We start from the raw sequence: 19,174 nt of genomic DNA, 5'->3' as shown, positions 1-19,174 counted from the left end.
GGCCGCCCCAAAAGGCACTCGGAGCCTGCCCGGCTGCCCCGAAAGGCACTCGGAGGCTCCCCGGCTGCCCCGAAAGGCACTCAGAGCCTCCCCGGCCTCCCCGAAAGGCACTCGGAGCCAGACCGGCCGCCCCGAAAGCCACTCGGAGGCGGCCCCGGCCGCCCCGAAAGGCACTGGGAGGCGGCCCGGCCACTCCGAAAGGCACTCGGAGGCGGCCCGGCCACTCCGAAAGGCACTTGGAGCCGGCCTGGCCGCCCCGAAAGGCACTCGGAGGCGGCCCAGCCGCCCCAAAGGCACTCGGAGGAGGCCCGGCCGCCCCAAAGGCACTCGGAGCCTCCCCGGCCGCCCCAAAAGGCACTCGGAGCCTCCCCGGCCACCCCGAAAGGCACTCGGAGCCTCCCCGGCCACCCCGAAAGCCACTCGGAGCCTCCCCGGCCGCCCCGAAAGGCACTCGGAGCCTCCCTGGCCACTCCGAAAGGCACTCGGAGCCTGCCCGACCTCCCACAAAGGCACTCGGAGCCTCCCCGGCCGCCACGAAAGGCACTCGGAGCCTGCCCGGACGCCCCGAAATGCACTCGGAGGCGGCCCGGCCGCCCCAAAAGGCACTCGGAGCCTCCCCGGCCTCCCCGAAAGGCACTCGGAGCCTCCCCAGCCGCCCCGAAAGGCACTCGGAGCCTGCCCGGCCACCCCGAAAGGCACTCGGAGCCTCCCTGGTTGCCCCGAAAGGCACTCGGAGCCTCCCCGGCCGCCCCGAAATGCACTCGGAGCCTGCCCGACCTCCCACAAAGGCACTCGGAGCCTCCCCGGCCGCCCCGAAAGGCACTCGGAGCCTCCCAGGCCACCCCGAAAGGCACTCGGAGCCTCCCCGGCCGCCCCGATGGCACTAAGAGGTGGCCCGGCCACCCCAAAAGGCACTCGGAGCCTCGCCGGCTGCACCGAAAGGCACTGGGAGGCGGTCTGGCAACCCCGAAAGGCACTCGGAGCCTCCCCGGCCGCCCCCAAAGGCACTCGGAGCCTTCCTAGCCGCCCCGAAAGGCACTCGGAGCCTCCCCGGCCTCCCCGAAAGGCACTCGGAGCCTCCCCGGCCACCCCGAAAGGCACTCGGAGGCGACCCGGCCGCCCCCAAAGGCACTCGGAGCCTCACCGGCCACCCCGAAAGGCACTCGGAGCCTCCCCGGCCTCCCCGAAAGGCACTCGGAGCCAGCCCGCTCCCCCCGAAAGGCACTCGGAGCCGGCCCGGTCCCCCCGAAAGGCACTCGGAGCCTCCCCCGACACCCCGAAAGGCACTCGGAGCCTGCCCAGCCACCCCGAAAGGCACTCGGAGGCGGCCCGGCCGCCACGAAAGGCACTCGGAGGCGGCCCGGCCGCCACGAAAGGCACTCGGAGCCTCTCCGACCACCACGAAAGGCACTCGGAGCCTCCCCGGCCGCCCTGAAAGGCACTCGGAGGTGGTCTGGCCACCCCGAAAGACACTCGGAGCCTCACCGGAGGCCCCCAAAGGCACTCGGAGCCTCCACGACCACCCCCAAAGGCACTCGGAGCCTCGCCGGCCGCCCCAAAAGGCACTCGGAGCCTCCCCGGCCACCCCCAAAGGCACTCGGAGCCTCCCCGGCTGCCCCGAAAGGCACTCGGAGCCTCCCCGGCCGCCCCAAAAGGCACTCGGAGGCGGCCCGGCCGCCTCCAAAGGCACTCGGAGCCTGACCGACCGCCCCGAAAGGCACTCGGAGCCTCGCCGGCTGCACCGAAAGGCACTGGGAGGCGGTCTGGCAACCCCAAAAGGCACTCGGAGCCTGCCCGGCCGCCCACAAAGGCACTCGGAGTCTCCCCGGCTGCCCACAAAGGCACTCGGAGCCTTGGCCGGCCACCCCGAAAAGCACTCGGAGCCTGCCCGGCCGCCCACAAAGGCACTCTGAGGCGGCCCCGACCGCCCCGAAAGGCACTCGGAGGCGGCCCGGACACCCCGAAAGGCACTCGGAGCCTGCCTGGCCACCCCGAAAGGCACTCGGAGCCTCCCCGGCCGCCCCGAAAGGCACTTGGAACCTCCACGGCCGCCCCGAAAGGCACTCGGAGCCTCCCCGGCTGCCCCGAAAGGCACTCGGAGCCTCCCCGGCCGCCCCGATGGCACTCAGAGGTGGCCCGGCCACCCCAAAAGGCACTCAGAGCCTCCCCGGCCGCCCCGAAAGGCACTAGGATGCGGCCCGGCCACCCCGAAAAGCACTCGGAGGCGGCCCGGCCTCCCCGAAAGGCACTCGGAGCCTCCCCGACCTCCCCGAAAGGCACTCGGAGCCTCCCCGGCCGCCCCGAAAGGCACTCAGACGCGGCACGGCCGTCCCGAAAGGCAATTGGAGGCGGCCCGGCTGCCCCCAAAGGCACTCGGAGCCTCCCCGGCCGCCACGAAAGGCACTAGGATGCGGCCCGGCCACCCCGAAAAGCACTCGGAGGCAGCCCGGTCTCCCCGAAAGGCACTCGGAGCCTCCGCAGCCGCCCCAAAAGGCACTCGGAGAGGGGCCGGCAACCCCCAAAGGCACTCAGAGCGTCCACGGCCCCCCGAAAGGCAATCGGAGCCTCCCCGGCCACCCCGAAAGGCACTCGGAGCCTCCCCGGCCGCCCCGATGGCACTCAGAGGTGTCCCGGCCACCCCAAAAGGCACTCGGAGCCTCCCCGGCCGCCCCAAAAGGCACTAGGATGCGGCCCGGCCACCCCGAAAAGCACTCAGAGGCGGCCCGGCCTCCCCGAAAGGCACTCGGAGCCTCCCCGGCCGCCACGAAAGGCACTCGGAGTTCCCCGGCCGCCCCGAAAGGCACTCGGAGCCTTCCTAGCCGCCCCGAAAGGCACTCGGAGCCTCCCCGGCCACCCCGAAAGGCACTCGGAGCCTCCCCGGCCGCCCCAAAAGGCACTCGGAGCCTCCCCAGCCGCCCCGAAAGGCACTCGGAGCCTCCCCGGCTGCCCCCAAAGGCACTCGGAGCCTCACCGGATGCCCCGAAAGGCACTCGGAGCCTCCCCGGCCTCCCCGAAAGGCACTCGCAGCCTTCACCGGCCCCCCCGAAAGGCACTCGGAGCTGGCCAGCCGCCCCCAAAGGCACTCGGAGCCTCCCCTGCCACCCACAAAGGCACTCGGAGCCTTCGCCGTCCCCCCCCGAAAGGCACTCGGAGCCGGCCCGGTCCCCCCGAAAGGCACTCGGAGCCTCCCCCGACACCCCGAAAGGCACTCGGAGCCTGCCCAGCCACCCCGAAAGGCACTCGGAGGCGGCCTGGCCGCCACGAAAGGCACTCGGAGGCGGCCCGGCCGCCCCGAAAGCCACTCGGAGCCTCTCCGACCGCCCCGAAAGGCACTCGGAGCCTCCCCGGACGCCCCAAAAGGCACTCGGAGGTGGTCTGGCCACCCCGAAAGGCACTCGGAGCCTCGCCGGAGGCCCCCAAAGGCACTCGGAGCCTCCACGGCCACCCCCAAAGGCACTCGGAGCCTCCCCGGCCGCCCCCAAAGGCACTCGGAGCCTCCCCGGCCACCCCCAAAGGCACTCGGAGCCTCCCCGGCTGCCCCGAAAGGCACTCGGAGCCTCCCCGGCCGCCCCGAAAGGCACTCGGAGGCGGCCCGGCCGCCCCGAAATGCACTCGGAGCCTGCCCGGCCGCCCCGAAATGCACTCGGAGCCTGCCCGACCTCCCACAAAGGCACTCGGAGCCTCCCCGGCCGCCCCGAAAGACACTCAGACGCGGCCCGGCCACCCCGAAAGGCACTCGGAGCCTGCCCGGCCGCCTCGAAAGGCACTCGGAGACTCCCCGGCCGCCCCAAAAGGCACTCGGAGCCTCCCCGGCCTCCCCGAAAGGCACTTGGAGCCTCACCGGCCGCCCACAAAGGCACTCGGAGCCTGCCCGGCCACCCCCAAAGGCACTCGGAGCCTCGCCGGCCACCCCGAAAGGCACTCGGAGCCTCCCCAGATGCCCCGAAAGGCACTCGAAGCCTCCCCGGCTGCCCCGAAAGGCACTCGGAGCCTCCCCGGCTGCCCACAAAGGCACTCGGAGCCTCCCCGGATGCCCCAAAAGGCACTCGGAGAGGGGCCGGCAACCCCCAAAGGCACTCAGAGCGTCCACGGCCCCCCGAAAGGCACTCGGAGCCTCCCCGGCCGCCCCCAAGGGCACTCGGAACCTCCCCGGCCTCCCCGAAAGGCATTCAGAGCCTCCCCGAATGCCCTGATAGGCACTCGGAACCTCCCAGGCCGCCACGAAAGGCACTCGGAGCCTCCCCAGTCGCACCGAAAGGCACTCGGAGCCTGCCCGGACGCCCCCAAAAGCACTCGGAGGCGGCCCGGCCGCCCACAAAGGCACTCGGAGGCGGCTTGGCCACCCTGAAAGGCACTCGGAGCCTCCCCGGCCGCCCCGAAAGCCACTCGGAGGCGGCCGCGGCCACTCCGAAAGGCACTTGGAGCCGGCCCGGTTGCCCCGAAAGGCACTCGGAGCCTCCCCGGCCGCCCCGAAAGGCACTGGTAGGCAGACCGGCCGCCCCGAAAGGCACTCGGAGCCTGCCCGGCTGCCCCGAAAGGCACTCGGAGGCTCCCCGGCCCCCCCAAAAGGCACTCGGAGCCTTCGCCGGCCCCCCCGAAAGGCACTCGGAGCCAGCCCGGCCGCCCCGAAAGCCACTCGGAGGCGGCCCCGGCCGCCCCGAAAGGCACTGGGAGGCGGCCCGGCCACTCCGAAAGGCACTCGGAGGCGGCCCGGCCACTCCGAAAGGCACTTGGAGCCGGCCTGGCCGCCCCGAAAGGCACTAGGAGCGGGCCCAGCCGCCCCAAAAGGCACTCGGAGGCGGCCCGGCCGCCCCGAAAGGCACTCAGACGCGGCACGGCCGTCCCGAAAGGCAATTGGAGGCAGCCCGGCCGCCCCGAAAGGCACTCAGACGCGGCACGGCCGTCCCGAAAGGCAATTGGAGGCAGCCCGGCCGCCACAAAAGGCACTAGGATGCGGCCCGGCCACCCCGAAAAGCACTCGGAGGCAGCCCGGTCTCCCCGAAAGGCACTCGGAGCCTCCGCAGCCGCCCCAAAAGGCACTCGGAGAGGGGCCGGCAACCCCCAAAGGCACTCAGAGCGTCCACGGCCCCCCGAAAGGCAATCGGAGCCTCCCCGGCCACCCCGAAAGGCACTCGGAGCCTCCCCGGCCGCCCCGATGGCACTCAGAGGTGTCCCGGCCACCCCAAAAGGCACTCGGAGCCTCCCCAGCCGCCCCGAAAGGCACTAGGATGCCGCCCGGCCACCCCGAAAAGCACTCAGAGGCGGCCCGGCCTCCCCGAAAGGCACTCGGAGCCTCCGCAGCCGCCCCGAAAGGCACTCGGAGTTCCCCGGCCGCCCCGAAAGGCACTCGGAGCCTTCCTAGCCGCCCCGAAAGGCAATCGGAGCCTCCCCGGCCACCCCGAAAGGCACTCGGAGCCTCCCCGGCCGCCCCAAAAGGCACTCGGAGCCTTCCTAGCCGCCCCAAAAGGCACTCGGAGCCTGCCCGGCTGCCCCCAAAGGCACTCGGAGCCTCACCGGATGCCCCGAAAGGCACTCGGAGCCTCCCCGGCCGCCCCGAAAGGCTCTCGGAGCCTCCCCGGCCTCCCCGAAAGGCACTTGGAGGTGGCCCGGCTGCCCAAAAAAGCACTCGGAGGCGGCCCAGCTGCCCCGAAAGACACTCGGAGCCTCCCCGGCCACCCTGAAAGGCACTTGGAACCTCCCCGGCCGCCCCGAAAGGCACTCGGAGGCTCCCCGACGTCTCACAAAGGCACTCGGAGGCGGCCCGGCCGACCCAAAAGGCACTCACAGCCTCCCCGGTTGCCCTGAAAGGCTCTCGGAGCCTGCCCGGCCGCCCCGAAAGGCACTCGGAGCCTCCCCGGCCGCCCCGAAAGGCACTCGGAGCCTCCCCGGACACCCCGAAAGGCACTCGGAGCCTCCCCGGCCACCCCGAAAGCCACTCGGAGCCTCCCCGGCCGCCCCGAAAGGCACTCGGAGCCTCCCTGGCCACTCCGAAAGGCACTCGGAGCCTGCCCGACCTCCCACAAAGGCACTCGGAGCCTCCCCGGCCGCCACGAAAGGCACTCGGAGCCTCCCCGGACGCCCCGAAATGCACTCGGAGGCGGCCCGGCCGCCCCAAAAGGCACTCGGAGCCTCCCCGGCCTCCCCAAAAGGCACTCGGAGCCTCCCCAGCCGCCCCGAAAGGCACTCGGAGCGGGCCCGGCCGCCCCAAAAGGCACTTGGAGTCTGCACAGACGCCCCAAAAGGCACTCGGAGCCTGCCCGGCCACCCCGAAAGGCACTCGGAGCCTCCCTGGTTGCCCCGAAAGCGACTCGGAGCCTGCCCGGCCGCCCCGAAATGCACTCGGAGCCTGCCCGACCTCCCACAAAGGCACTCGGAGCCTCCCCGGCCGCCCCGAAAGGCACTCGGAGCCTGCCCGGCCGCCTCGAAAGGCACTCGGAGCCTCCCCGGCCACCCCGAAAGGCACTCAGACGCGGCACGGCCGTCCCGAAAGGCAATTGGAGGCGGCCCGGCTGCCCCCAAAGGCACTCGGAGCCTCCCCGGCCGCCACGAAAGGCACTAGGATGCGGCCCGGCCACCCCGAAAAGCACTCGGAGGCAGCCCGGTCTCCCCGAAAGGCACTCGGAGCCTCCGCAGCCGCCCCAAAAGGCACTCGGAGAGGGGCCGACAACCCCCAAAGGCACTCAGAGCGTCCACGGCCCCCCGAAAGGCAATCGGAGCCTCCCCGGCCACCCCGAAAGGCACTCGGAGCCTCCCCGGCCGCCCCGATGGCACTCAGAGGTGGCCCGGCCACCCCAAAAGGCACTCGGAGCCTCGCCGGCTGCACCGAAAGGCACTGGGAGGCGGTCTGGCAACCCCGAAAGGCACTCGGAGCCTCCCCGGCCGCCCCGAAAGGCACTCGGAGCCTTCCTAGCCGCCCCAAAAGGCACTCGGAGCCTCCCCGGCCTCCCCGAAAGGCACTCGGAGCCTCCCCGGCCTCCCCGAAAGGCACTCGGAGGCGACCCGGCCGCCCCGAAAGGCACTCGGAGCCTCACCGGCCACCCCGAAAGGCACTCGGAGCCTCCCCGGCCTCCCCGAAAGGCACTCGGAGCCGGCCCGCTCCCCCCGAAAGGCACTCGGAGCCGGCCCGGTCCCCCCGAAAGGCACTCGGAGCCTCCCCCGACACCCCGAAAGGCACTCGGAGCCTGCCCAGCCACCCCGAAAGGCACTCGGAGGCGGCCCGGCCGCCACGAAAGGCACTCGGAGGCGGCCCGGCCGCCACGAAAGGCACTCGGAGCCTCTCCGACCACCACGAAAGGCACTCGGAGCCTCCCCGGCCGCCCTGAAAGGCACTCGGAGGTGGTCTGGCCACCCCGAAAGACACTCGGAGCCTCACCGGAGGCCCCCAAAGGCACTCGGAGCCTCCACGACCACCCCCAAAGGCACTCGGAGCCTCGCCGGCCGCCCCAAAAGGCACTCGGAGCCTCCCCGGCCACCCCCAAAGGCACTCGGAGCCTCCCCGGCTGCCCCGAAAGGCACTCGGAGCCTCCCCGGCCGCCCCGAAAGGCACTCGGAGGCGGCCCGGCCGCCTCCAAAGGCACTCGGAGCCTGACCGACCGCCCCGAAAGGCACTCGGAGCCTCGCCGGCTGCACCGAAAGGCACTGGGAGGCGGTCTGGCAACCCCGAAAGGCACTCGGAGCCTGCCCGGCCGCCCACAAAGGCACTCGGAGTTCCCCGACCGCCCCGAAAGGCACTCGGAGCCTGCCCGGCCGCCCACAAAGGCACTCGGAGCCTCCCCGGCCGCCTCCAAAGGTACGCGGAGGCGGCCCGGCCACCCCGAAAGGCACTCGGAACCTTCCTAGCCGCCCCGAAAGGCACTCGGAGTCTCCCCGGCTGCCCACAAAGGCACTCGGAGCCTTGGCCGGCCACCCCGAAAGGCACTCGGAGCCTGCCCGGCCGCCCACAAAGGCACTCTGAGGCGGCCCCGACCGCCCCGAAAGGCACTCGGAGGCGGCCCGGACACCCCGAAAGGCACTCGGAGCCTGCCCGGCTGCCCCAAAAGGCACTTGGAACCTCCACGGCCGCCCCGAAAGGCACTCGGAGCCTCCCCGGCTGCCCCAAAAGGCACTTGGAGCCTCCCCGGCCGCCCACAAAGGCACTCGGAGCCTTCGCCAGCCCCCCCGAAAGGCACTCGGAGATGGCCCGGCTACCCCGAAAGGCACTCGGAGGCGGCCCCGGCCGCCCCAAAGGCACTCGGAGGAGGCCCGGCCGCCCCGAAAGGCACTCGGAGCCTCCCCGGCTGCCCACAAAGGCACTCGGAGCCTCCCCGGCCGCCCCGATGGCACTCAGAGGTGGCCCGGCCGCCCCAAAAGGCACTCGGAGCCTCCCCGGCCGCCCCGAAAGGCACTAGGATGCGGCCCGGCCACCCCGAAAAGCACTCGGAGGCGGCCCGGCCTCCCCGAAAGGCACTCGGAGCCTCCCCAGCCGCCCCGAAAGGCACTCGGAGCCTTCCTGGCCGCCCCAAAAGGCACTCGGAGCCTCCCCGGCCGCCTCGAAAGGCACTCGCAGCCTTCACCGGCCCCCCCGAAAGGCACTCGGAGCTGGCCAGCCGCCCCCAAAGGCACTCGGAGCCTCCCCTGCCACCCACAAAGGCACTCGGAGCCTTCGCCGGCCCCCCCCAAAGGCACTCGGAGCCTCCCCGGCCGCCCCGAAAGCCACTCGGAGGCGGCCGCGGCCACCCCGAAAGGCACTTGGAGCCGGCCCGGTTGCCCCGAAAGGCACTCGGAGCCTCCCCGGCCGCCCCGAAAGGCACTGGTAGGCAGACCGGCCGCCCCGAAAGGCACTCGGAGCCTGCCCGGCTGCCCCGAAAGGCACTCGGAGGCTCCCCGGCTGCCCCGAAAGGCACTCAGAGCCTCCCCGGCCTCCCCGAAAGGCACTCGGAGCCAGCCCGGCCGCCCCGAAAGCCACTCGGAGGCGGCCCCGGCCGCCCCGAAAGGCACTGGGAGGCGGCCCGGCCACTCCGAAAGGCACTCGGAGGCGGCCCGGCCACTCCGAAAGGCACTTGGAGCCGGCCTGGCCGCCCCGAAAGGCACTAGGAGCGGGCCCAGCCGCCCCAAAAGGCACTCGGAGGCGGCCCGGCTGCCCCGAAAGGCACTCAGACGCGGCACGGCCGTCCCGAAAGGCAATTGGAGGCGGCCCGGCTGCCCCCAAAGGCACTCGGAGCCTCCCCGGCCGCCACGAAAGGCACTAGGATGCGGCCCGGCCACCCCGAAAAGCACTCGGAGGCAGCCCGGTCTCCCCGAAAGGCACTCGGAGCCTCCGCAGCCGCCCCAAAAGGCACTCGGAGAGGGGCCGACAACCCCCAAAGGCACTCAGAGCGTCCACGGCCCCCCGAAAGGCAATCGGAGCCTCCCCGGCTGCCCCGAAAGGCACTCGGAGCCTCCCCGGCCGCCCCGATGGCACTCAGAGGTGTCCCGGCCACCCCAAAAGGCACTCGGAGCCTCCCCGGCCGCCCCGAAAGGCACTAGGATGCGGCCCGGCCACCCCAAAAAGCACTCAGAGGCGGCCCGGCCTCCCCGAAAGGCACTCGGAGCCTCCCCGGCCGCCCCGAAAGGCACTCGGAGTTCCCCGGCCGCCCCGAAAGGCACTCGGAGCCTTCCTAGCCGCCCCGAAAGGCACTCGGAGCCTCCCCGGCCACCCCGAAAGGCACTCGGAGCCTCCCCGGCCACCCCGAAAGGCACTCGGAGCCTTCCTAGCCGCCCCAAAAGGCACTCGGAGCCTGCCCGGCTGCCCCCAAAGGCACTCGGAGCCTCACCGGATGCCCCGAAAGGCACTCGGAGCCTCCCCGGCCGCCCCGAAAGGCACTCGGAGCCTCCCCGGCCTCCCCGAAAGCCACTCGGAGCCGGCCCGCTCCCCCCGAAAGGCACTCGGAGCCGGCCCGGTCCCCCCGAAAGGCACTCGGAGCCTCCCCCGACACCCCGAAAGGCACTCGGAGCCTGCCCAGCCACCCCGAAAGGCACTCGGAGGCGGCCTGGCCGCTACGAAAGGCACTCGGAGGCGGCCCGGCCGCCCCCAAAGGCACTCGGAGCCTCTCCGACCGCCCCGAAAGGCACTCGGAGCCTGCCCGGACGCCCCAAAAGGCACTCGGAGGCGGTCTGGCCACCCCGAAAGGCACTCGGAGCCTCGCCGGAGGCCCCCAAAGGCACTCGGAGCCTCCACGGCCACCCCCAAAGGCACTCGGAGCCTCCCCGGCCACCCCCAAAGGCACTCGGAGCCTCCCCGGCTGCCCCGAAAGGCACTCGGAGCCTCCCCGGCCGCCCCGAAAGGCACTCGGAGGCGGCCCGGCCGCCTCCAAAGGCACTCGGAGCCTGACCGACCGCCCCGAAAGGCACTCGGAGCCTCGCCGGCTGCACCGAAAGGCACTGGGAGGCAGTCTGGCAACCCCGAAAGGCACTCGGAGCCTGCCCGGCCGCCCACAAAGGCACTCGGAGTTCCCCGACCGCCCCGAAAGGCACTCGGAGCCTCCACGACCACCCACAAAGGCACTCGGAGCCTCCCCGGCTGCCTCCAAAGGTACTCGGAGGCGGCCCAGAAACCCCGAAAGGCACTCGGAACCTTCCTAGCCGCCCTCCCACAAAGGCACTCGGAGCCTCCCCGGCTGCCCACAAAGGCACTCGGAGCCTTGGCCGGCCACCCCGAAAGGCACTCGGAGCCTGCCCGGCCGCCCACAAAGGCACTCTGAGGCGGCCCGGACACCCCGAAAGGCACTCGGAGCCTGCCTGGCCACCCCGAAAGGCACTCGGAGCCTCCCCGGCTGCCCCAAAAGGCACTTGGAGCCTCCCCGGCCGCCCACAAAGGCACTCGGAGCCTTCGCCAGCCCCCCCGAAAGGCACTCGGAGATGGCCCGGCTACCCCGAAAGGCACTCGGAGGCGGCCCCGGCCGCCCCGAAAGGCACTCGGAGGAGGCCCGGCCGCCCCAAAAGGCACTCGGAGCCTCCCCGGCCACCCCGAAAGGCACTCGGAGCCTCCCCGGCCGCCCCGAAAGGCACTCGGAGGCGGCCCGGCCACCCCGAAAAGCACTCGGAGGCGGCCTGGCCGCCCCGAAAGGCACTCGGAGCCTCCCCGGCTGCACCGAAAGGCACTGGGAGGCGGTCTGGCAACCCCGAAAGGCACTCGGAGCCTGCCCGGCCGCCCACAAAGGCACTCGGAGTTCCCCGACCGCCCCGAAAGGCACTCGGAGCCTGCCCGGCCGCCCACAAAGGCACTCGGAGCCTCCCCGGCCGCCTCCAAAGGTACGCGGAGGCGGCCCGGCCACCCCGAAAGGCACTCGGAACCTTCCTAGCCGCCCCAAAAGGCACTCGGAGTCTCCCCGGCTGCCCACAAAGGCACTCGGAGCCTTGGCCGGCCACCCCGAAAGGCACTCGGAGCCTGCCCGGCCGCCCACAAAGGCACTCTGAGGCGGCCCCGACCGCCCCGAAAGGCACTCGGAGGCGGCCCGGACACCCCGAAAGGCACTCGGAGCCTGCCTGGCCACCCCGAAAGGCACTCGGAGCCTCCCCGGCCGCCCCGAAAGGCACTTGGAACCTCCACGGCCGCCCCGAAAGGCACTCGGAGCCTCCCCGGCTGCCCCAAAAGGCACTTGGAGCCTCCCCGGCCGCCCACAAAGGCACTCGGAGCCTTCGCCAGCCCCCCCGAAAGGCACTCGGAGATGGCCCGGCTACCCCGAAAGGCACTCGGAGGCGGCCCCGGCCGCCCCGAAAGGCACTCGGAGGAGGCCCGGCCGCCCCGAAAGGCACTCGGAGCCTCCCCGGCTGCCCACAAAGGCACTCGGAGCCTCCTCGGCCGCCCCGAAAGGCACTAGGATGCGGCCCGGCCACCCCGAAAAGCACTCGGAGGCGGCCCGGCCTCCCCGAAAGGCACTCGGAGCCTCCCCAGCCGCCCCAAAAGGCACTCGGAGCCTCCCCGGCCGCCCCGAAAGGCACTCGGAGCCTTCCTGGCCGCCCCAAAAGGCACTCGGAGCCTCCCCGGCCGCCTCGAAAGGCACTCGCAGCCTTCACCGGCCCCCCCGAAAGGCACTCGGAGCTGGCCAGCCGCCCCCAAAGGCACTCGGAGCCTCCCCTGCCACCCACAAAGGCACTCGGAGCCTTCGCCGGCCCCCCCCAAAGGCACTCGGAGCCTCCCCGGCCGCCCCGAAAGCCACTCGGAGGCGGCCGCGGCCACCCCGAAAGGCACTTGGAGCCGGCCCGGTTGCCCCGAAAGGCACTCGGAGCCTCCCCGGCCGCCCCGAAAGGCACTGGTAGGCAGACCGGCCGCCCCGAAAGGCACTCGGAGCCTGCCCGGCTGCCCCGAAAGGCACTCGGAGGCTCCCCGGCCCCCCCAAAAGGCACTCAGAGCCTCCCCGGCCTCCCCGAAAGGCACTCGGAGCCAGCCCGGCCGCCCCGAAAGCCACTCGGAGGCGGCCCCGGCCGCCCCGAAAGGCACTGGGAGGCGGCCCGGCCACTCCGAAAGGCACTCGGAGGCGGCCCGGCCACTCCGAAAGGCACTTGGAGCCGGCCTGGCCGCCCCGAAAGGCACTCGGAGCCTCCCCGACCTCCCACAAATGCACTCGGAGCCTCCCCGGCCGCCCCGAAAGGCACTCGGAGCCTGCCCGGCCGCCTCGAAAGGCACTCGGAGCCTCCCCGGCCGCCCCGAAAGGCACTCAGACGCGGCACGGCCGTCCCGAAAGGCAATTGGAGGCGGCCCGGCTGCCCCCAAAGGCACTCGGAGCCTCCCCGGCCGCCACGAAAGGCACTAGGATGCGGCCCGGCCACCCCGAAAAGCACTCGGAGGCAGCCCGGTCTCCCCGAAAGGCACTCGGAGCCTCCGCAGCCGCCCCAAAAGGCACTCGGAGAGGGGCCGGCAACCCCCAAAGGCACTCAGAGCGTCCACGGCCCCCCGAAAGGCAATCGGAGCCTCCCCGGCCACCCCGAAAGGCACTCGGAGCCTCCCCGGCCGCCCCAAAAGGCACTCGGAGAGGGGCCGGCCACCCCCAAAGGCACTCAGAGCGTCCACGGCCCCCCGAAAGGCAATCGGAGCCTCCCCGGCCACCCCGAAAGGCACTCGGAGCCTCCCCGGCCGCCCCGATGGCACTCAGAGGTGTCCCGGCCACCCCAAAAGGCACTCGGAGCCTCCCCGGCCGCCCCGAAAGGCACTAGGATGCGGCCCGGCCACCCCGAAAAGCACTCAGAGGCGGCCCGGCCTCCCCGAAAGGCACTCGGAGCCTCCGCAGCCGCCCCGAAAGGCACTCGGAGTTCCCCGGCCGCCCCGAAAGGCACTCGGAGCCTTCCTAGCCGCCCCGAAAGGCAATCGGAGCCTCCCCGGCCACCCCGAAAGGCACTCGGAGCCTCCCCGGCCGCCCACAAAGGCACTCGGAGCCTTCCTAGCCGCCCCAAAAGGCACTCGGAGCCTGCCCGGCTGCCCCCAAAGGCACTCGGAGCCTCACCGGATGCCCCGAAAGGCACTCGGAGCCTCCCCGGCCGCCCCGAAAGGCTCTCGGAGCCTCCCCGGCCTCCCCGAAAGGCACTTGGAGGTGGCCCGGCTGCCCAAAAAAGCACTCGGAGGCGGCCCAGCTGCCCCGAAAGACACTCGGAGCCTCCCCGGCCACCCTGAAAGGCACTTGGAACCTCCCCGGCCGCCCCGAAAGGCACTCGGAGGCTCCCCGACGTCTCACAAAGGCACTCGGAGCCTCCCCGGCCGCCCACAAAGGCACTCACAGACTCCCCGGTTGCCCTGAAAGGCTCTCGGAGCCTGCCCGGCCGCCCCGAAAGGCACTCGGAGCCTCCCCGGCCGCCCCGAAAGGCACTCGGAGCCTCCCCGGACACCCCGAAAGGCACTCGGAGCCTCCCCGGCCACCCCGAAAGCCACTCGGAGCCTCCCCGGCCGCCCCGAAAGGCACTCGGAGCCTCCCTGGCCACTCCGAAAGGCACTCGGAGCCTGCCCGACCTCCCACAAAGGCACTCGGAGCCTCCCCGGCCGCCACGAAAGGCACTCGGAGCCTGCCCGGACGCCCCGAAATGCACTCGGAGCCTCCCGGGCCGCCCCAAAAGGCACTCGGAGCCTCCCCGGCCTCCTCAAAAGGCACTCGGAGCCTCCCCAGCCGCCCCGAAAGGCACTCGGAGCGGGCCCGGCCGCCCCAAAAGGCACTTGGAGTCTGCACGGACGCCCCAAAAGGCACTCGGAGCCTGCCCGGCCGCCCCGAAAGGCACTCGGAGCCTCCCCGGCCGCCCCGAAAGGCACTCGGAGCCTGCCCGACCGCCCCGAAATGCACTCGGAGCCTGCCCGACCTCCCACAAAGGCACTCGGAGCCTCCCCGGCCGCCCCGAAAGACACTCAGACGCGGCCCGGCCACCCCGAAAGGCACTCGGAGCCTGCCCGGCCGCCTCGAAAGGCACTCGGAGACTCCCCGGCCGCCCCAAAAGGCACTCGGAGCCTCCCCGGCCTCCCCGAAAGGCACTTGGAGCCTCACCGGCCGCCCACAAAGGCACTCGGAGCCTGCCCGGCCACCCCCAAAGGCACTCGGAGCCTCGCCGGCCACCCCGAAAGGCACTCGGAGCCTCCCCAGATGCCCCGAAAGGCACTCGAAGCCTCCCCGGACGCCCCGAAAGGCACTCGGAGCCTCCCCGGCTGCACCGAAAGGCACTTGGAGCCTCCCCGGATGCCCCAAAAGGCACTCGGAGAGGGGCCGGCAACCCCCAAAGGCACTCAGAGCGTCCACGGCCCCCCGAAAGGCACTCGGAGCCTCCCCGGCCGCCCCCAAGGGCACTCGGAACCTCCCCGGCCTCCCCGAAAGGCATTCAGAGCCTCCCCGAATGCCCTGATAGGCACTCGGAACCTCCCAGGCTGCCACGAAAGGCACTCGGAGCCTCCCCAGTCGCACCGAAAGGCACTCGGAGCCTGCCCGGACGCCCCCAAAAGCACTCGGAGGCGGCCCGGCCGCCCACAAAGGCACTCGGAGGCGGCTTGGCCACCCTGAAAGGCACTCGGAGCCTCCCCGGCCGCCCCGAAAGCCACTCGGAGGCGGCCGCGGCCACTCCGAAAGGCACTTGGAGCCGGCCCGGTTGCCCCGAAAGGCACTCGGAGCCTCCCCGGCCGCCCCGAAAGGCACTGGTAGGCAGACCGGCCGCCCCGAAAGGCACTCGGAGATGGCCCGGCTGCCCCGAAAGGCACTCGGAGGCTCCCCGGCCCCCCCAAAAGGCACTCGGAGCCTTCGCCGGCCCCCCCGAAAGGCACTCGGAGCCAGCCCGGCCGCCCCGAAAGCCACTCGGAGGCGGCCCCGGCCGCCCCGAAAGGCACTGGGAGGCGGCCCGGCCACTCCGAAAGGCACTCGGAGGCGGCCCGGCTGCCCCGAAAGGCACTTGGAGCCGGCCCGGCCGCCCCAAAAGGCACTCGGAGGCGGCCCGGCCACCCCAAAAGGCACTCGGAGCCTCCCCGACCTCCCACAAATGCACTCGGAGGCGGCCCGGTCGCCCCGAAAGGCACTCGGAGCCTCCACTGCCACTCAAAAAGGCACTCGGAGCCAGCGCGGCCTCCTCGAAAGGCACTCGGAGCCTCCCCGGCCACCCCGAAAGGCTCTCGGAGCCTCCCCGGCCTCCCCGAAAGGCACTTGGAGGTGGCCCGGCTGCCCAAAAAAGCACTCGGAGGCGGCCCAGCTTCCCCGAAAGACACTCGGAGCCTCCCCGGCCACCCTGAAAGGCACTTGGAACCTCCCCGGCCGCCCCGAAAGGCACTCGGAGGCTCCCCGACGTCTCACAAAGGCACTCGGAGGCGGCCCGGCCGACCCAAAAGGCACTCACAGCCTCCCCGGTTGCCCTGAAAGGCTCTCGGAGCCTGCCCGGCCGCCCCGAAAGGCACTCGGAGCCTCCCCGGCCGCCCCGAAAGGCACTCGGAGCCTCCCCGGCCGCCCCGAAAGGCACTCGGAGCCTCCCCGGCCGCCCACAAAGACACTCGGAGCCTCCCTGGCCACTCCGAAAGGCACTCGGAGCCTGCCCGACCTCCCACAAAGGCACTCGGAGCCTCCCCGGCCTCCCCGAAAGGCACTCGGAGCGGGCCCGGCCGCCCCAAAAGGCACTTGGAGTCTGCACGGACGCCCCGAAATGCACTCGGAGCCTGCCCGACCTCCCACAAAGGCACTCGGAGCCTCCCCGGCCACCCCGAAAGGCACTCAGACGCGGCCCGGCCACCCCGAAAGGCACTCGGAGCCTGCCCGGCCGCCTCGAAAGGCACTCGGAGACTCCCCGGCCGCCCCAAAAGGCACTCGGAGCCTCCCCGGCCTCCCCGAAAGGCACTTGGAGCCTCCCCAGCCGCCCACAAAGGCACTCGGAGCCTGCCCGGCCGCCCCCAAAGGCACTCAGAGCGTCGCCGGCCCCCCGAAAGGCACTCGGAGCCTCCCCAGATGCCCCGAAAGGCACTTGGAGCCTCCCCGGCCGCCCCCAAGGGCACTCGGAGGCAGCCCGGCCACCCCGAAAGGCACTCGGAGCCTCCCCGGCCACCCCGAAAGGCACTCGGAGCCTCCCCGGCCGCCCCGAAAGGCACTCAGAGCCTCCCCGGATGCCCCGAAAGGCACTCGGAGCCTCCCCGGCTGCACCGAAAGGCACTTGGAGCCTCCCCGGACGCCCCAAAAGGCACTCGGAGAGGGGCCGGCAACCCCCAAAGGCACTCAGAGCGTCCACGGCCCCCCGAAAGGCACTCGGAGCCTCCCCGGCCGCCCCCAAGGGCACTCGGAACCTCCCCGGCCGCCCCAAAAGGCACTCGGAGCCTCCCCAGCCTCCCCGAAAGGCACTCAGAGCCTCCCCGGATGCCCTGATAGGCACTCGGAACCTCCCAGGCCGCCACGAAAGGCACTCGGAGCCTCCCCAGTCGCACCGAAAGGCACTCGGAGCCTGCCCGGACGCCCACAAAGGCACTCGGAGGCGGCCCGGCCGCCCACCAAGGCACTCGGAGGTGGCTCGGCCACCCTGAAAGGCACTCGGAGCCTCCGCGGACGCCCCGAAAGGCACTCGGAGTCGGTCCGGCCACCCATAAAGGCACTCAGAGCCTCCCCGGCCTCCCCGAAAGGCACTCGGAGCCTCCCCGGTCGCTCATAAAGGCACTCGGAGGTGGCCCAGCCGCACCGAAAGGCACTCGGAGCCTCGCAGGCCGCTCAAAAAGGCATTCAGAGCCTACCCGGTCGCCCCGAAAGGCACTCGGAGGCGGCCCGGCCGCCCACAAAGGCACTCGGAGGCGGCCCCGGCTGCCCCGAAAGGCACTCGGAGGAGGCCCGGCCGCCCTGAAAGGCACTCGGAGCCTCCCCGGCCACCCCGAAAGGCACTCGGAGCCTCCCCGGCCGCCCCGATGGCACTCAGAGGTGGGCCGGCCACCCCAAAAGGCACTCGGAGCCTCCCCGGCCGCCACGAAAGGCACTAGGATGCGGCCCGGCCACCCCGAAAAGCACTCGGAGGCAGCCCGGTCTCCCCGAAAGGCACTCGGAGCCTCCGCAGCCGCCCCGAAAGGCACTCAGAGTTCCCCGGCCGCCCCAAAAGGCACTCGGAGCCTTCCTAGCCGCCCCGAAAGGCACTCGGAGCCTCCCCGGCCACCCCGAAAGGCACTCGGAGCCTCGCCGGCCGCCCCCAAAGGCACTCGGAGCCTCCCCGGCCACCCCCAAAGGCACTCGGAGCCTCCCCGGCCGCCCACAAAGGCACTCGGAGCCTTCCTAGCCGCCCCAAAAGGCACTCGGAGCCTGCCCGGCTGCCCCCAAAGGCACTCGGAGCCTGACCGACCGCCCCGAAAGGCACTCGGAGCCTCCCCGGCCGCCCCGAAAGGCACTCGGAGCCTTCCTAGCCGCCCCAAAAGGCACTCGGAGCCTACCCGGCCTCCCCGAAAGGCACTCGGAGCCTCCCTGGCCACCCCCAAAGGCACTCGGAGCCTCGCCGGCCGCCCCCAAAGGCACTCGGAGCCTCCCCGGCCACCCCCAAAGGCACTCGGAGCCTCCCCGGCTGCCCCGAAAGGCACTCGGAGCCTCCCCGGCCTCCCCGAAAGGCACTTGGAGGCGGCCCGGCCGCCCCGAAAGGCACTCGGAGCCTGACCGACCGCCCCGAAAGGCACTCGGAGCCTCGCCGGCTGCACCGAAAGGCACTGGGAGGCGGTCTGGCAACCCCGAAAGGCACTCGGAGCCTCCCCGGCCGCCCCGAAAGGCACTCGGAGCCTTCCTAGCCGCCCCAAAAGGCACTCGGAGCCTACCCGGCCTCCCCGAAAGGCACTCGGAGCCTCACCGGCCACCCCGAAAGGCACTCGGAGCCTCCCCGGCCTCCCCGAAAGGCACTCGGAGCCGGCCCGCTCCCCCCGAAAGGCACTCGGAGCCGGCCCGGTCCCCCCGAAAGGCACTCGGAGCCTCCCCCGACACCCCGAAAGGCACTCGGAGCCTGCCCAGCCACCCCGAAAGGCACTCGGAGGCGGCCCGGCCGCCACGAAAGGCACTCGGAGGCGGCCCGGCCGCCACGAAAGGCACTCGGAGCCTCTCCGACCACCACGAAAGGCACTCGGAGCCTCCCCGGCCGCCCTGAAAGGCACTCGGAGGTGGTCTGGCCACCCCGAAAGACACTCGGAGCCTCACCGGAGGCCCCCAAAGGCACTCGGAGCCTCCACGACCACCCCCAAAGGCACTCGGAGCCTCGCCGGCCGCCCCAAAAGGCACTCGGAGCCTCCCCGGCCACCCCCAAAGGCACTCGGAGCCTCCCCGGCTGCCCCGAAAGGCACTCGGAGCCTCCCCGGCCGCCCCGAAAGGCACTCGGAGGCGGCCCGGCCGCCTCCAAAGGCACTCGGAGCCTGACCGACCGCCCCGAAAGGCACTCGGAGCCTCGCCGGCTGCACCGAAAGGCACTGGGAGGCGGTCTGGCAACCCCGAAAGGCACTCGGAGCCTGCCCGGCCGCCCACAAAGGCACTCGGAGCCTCCCCGGCCGCCTCCAAAGGTACGCGGAGGCGGCCCGGCCACCCCGAAAGGCACTCGGAACCTTCCTAGCCGCCCCAAAAGGCACTCGGAGTCTCCCCGGCTGCCCACAAAGGCACTCGGAGCCTTGGCCGGCCACCCCGAAAGGCACTCGGAGCCTGCCCGGCCGCCCACAAAGGCACTCTGAGGCGGCCCCGACCGCCCCGAAAGGCACTCGGAGGCGGCCCGGACACCCCGA

Source organism: Struthio camelus, chromosome 24 (genome assembly GCF_040807025.1).
Source record: "Struthio camelus isolate bStrCam1 chromosome 24, bStrCam1.hap1, whole genome shotgun sequence".
Lineage (NCBI taxonomy): Eukaryota > Metazoa > Chordata > Aves > Struthioniformes > Struthionidae > Struthio > Struthio camelus.
This window is presented reverse-complemented; position numbering follows the sequence as displayed.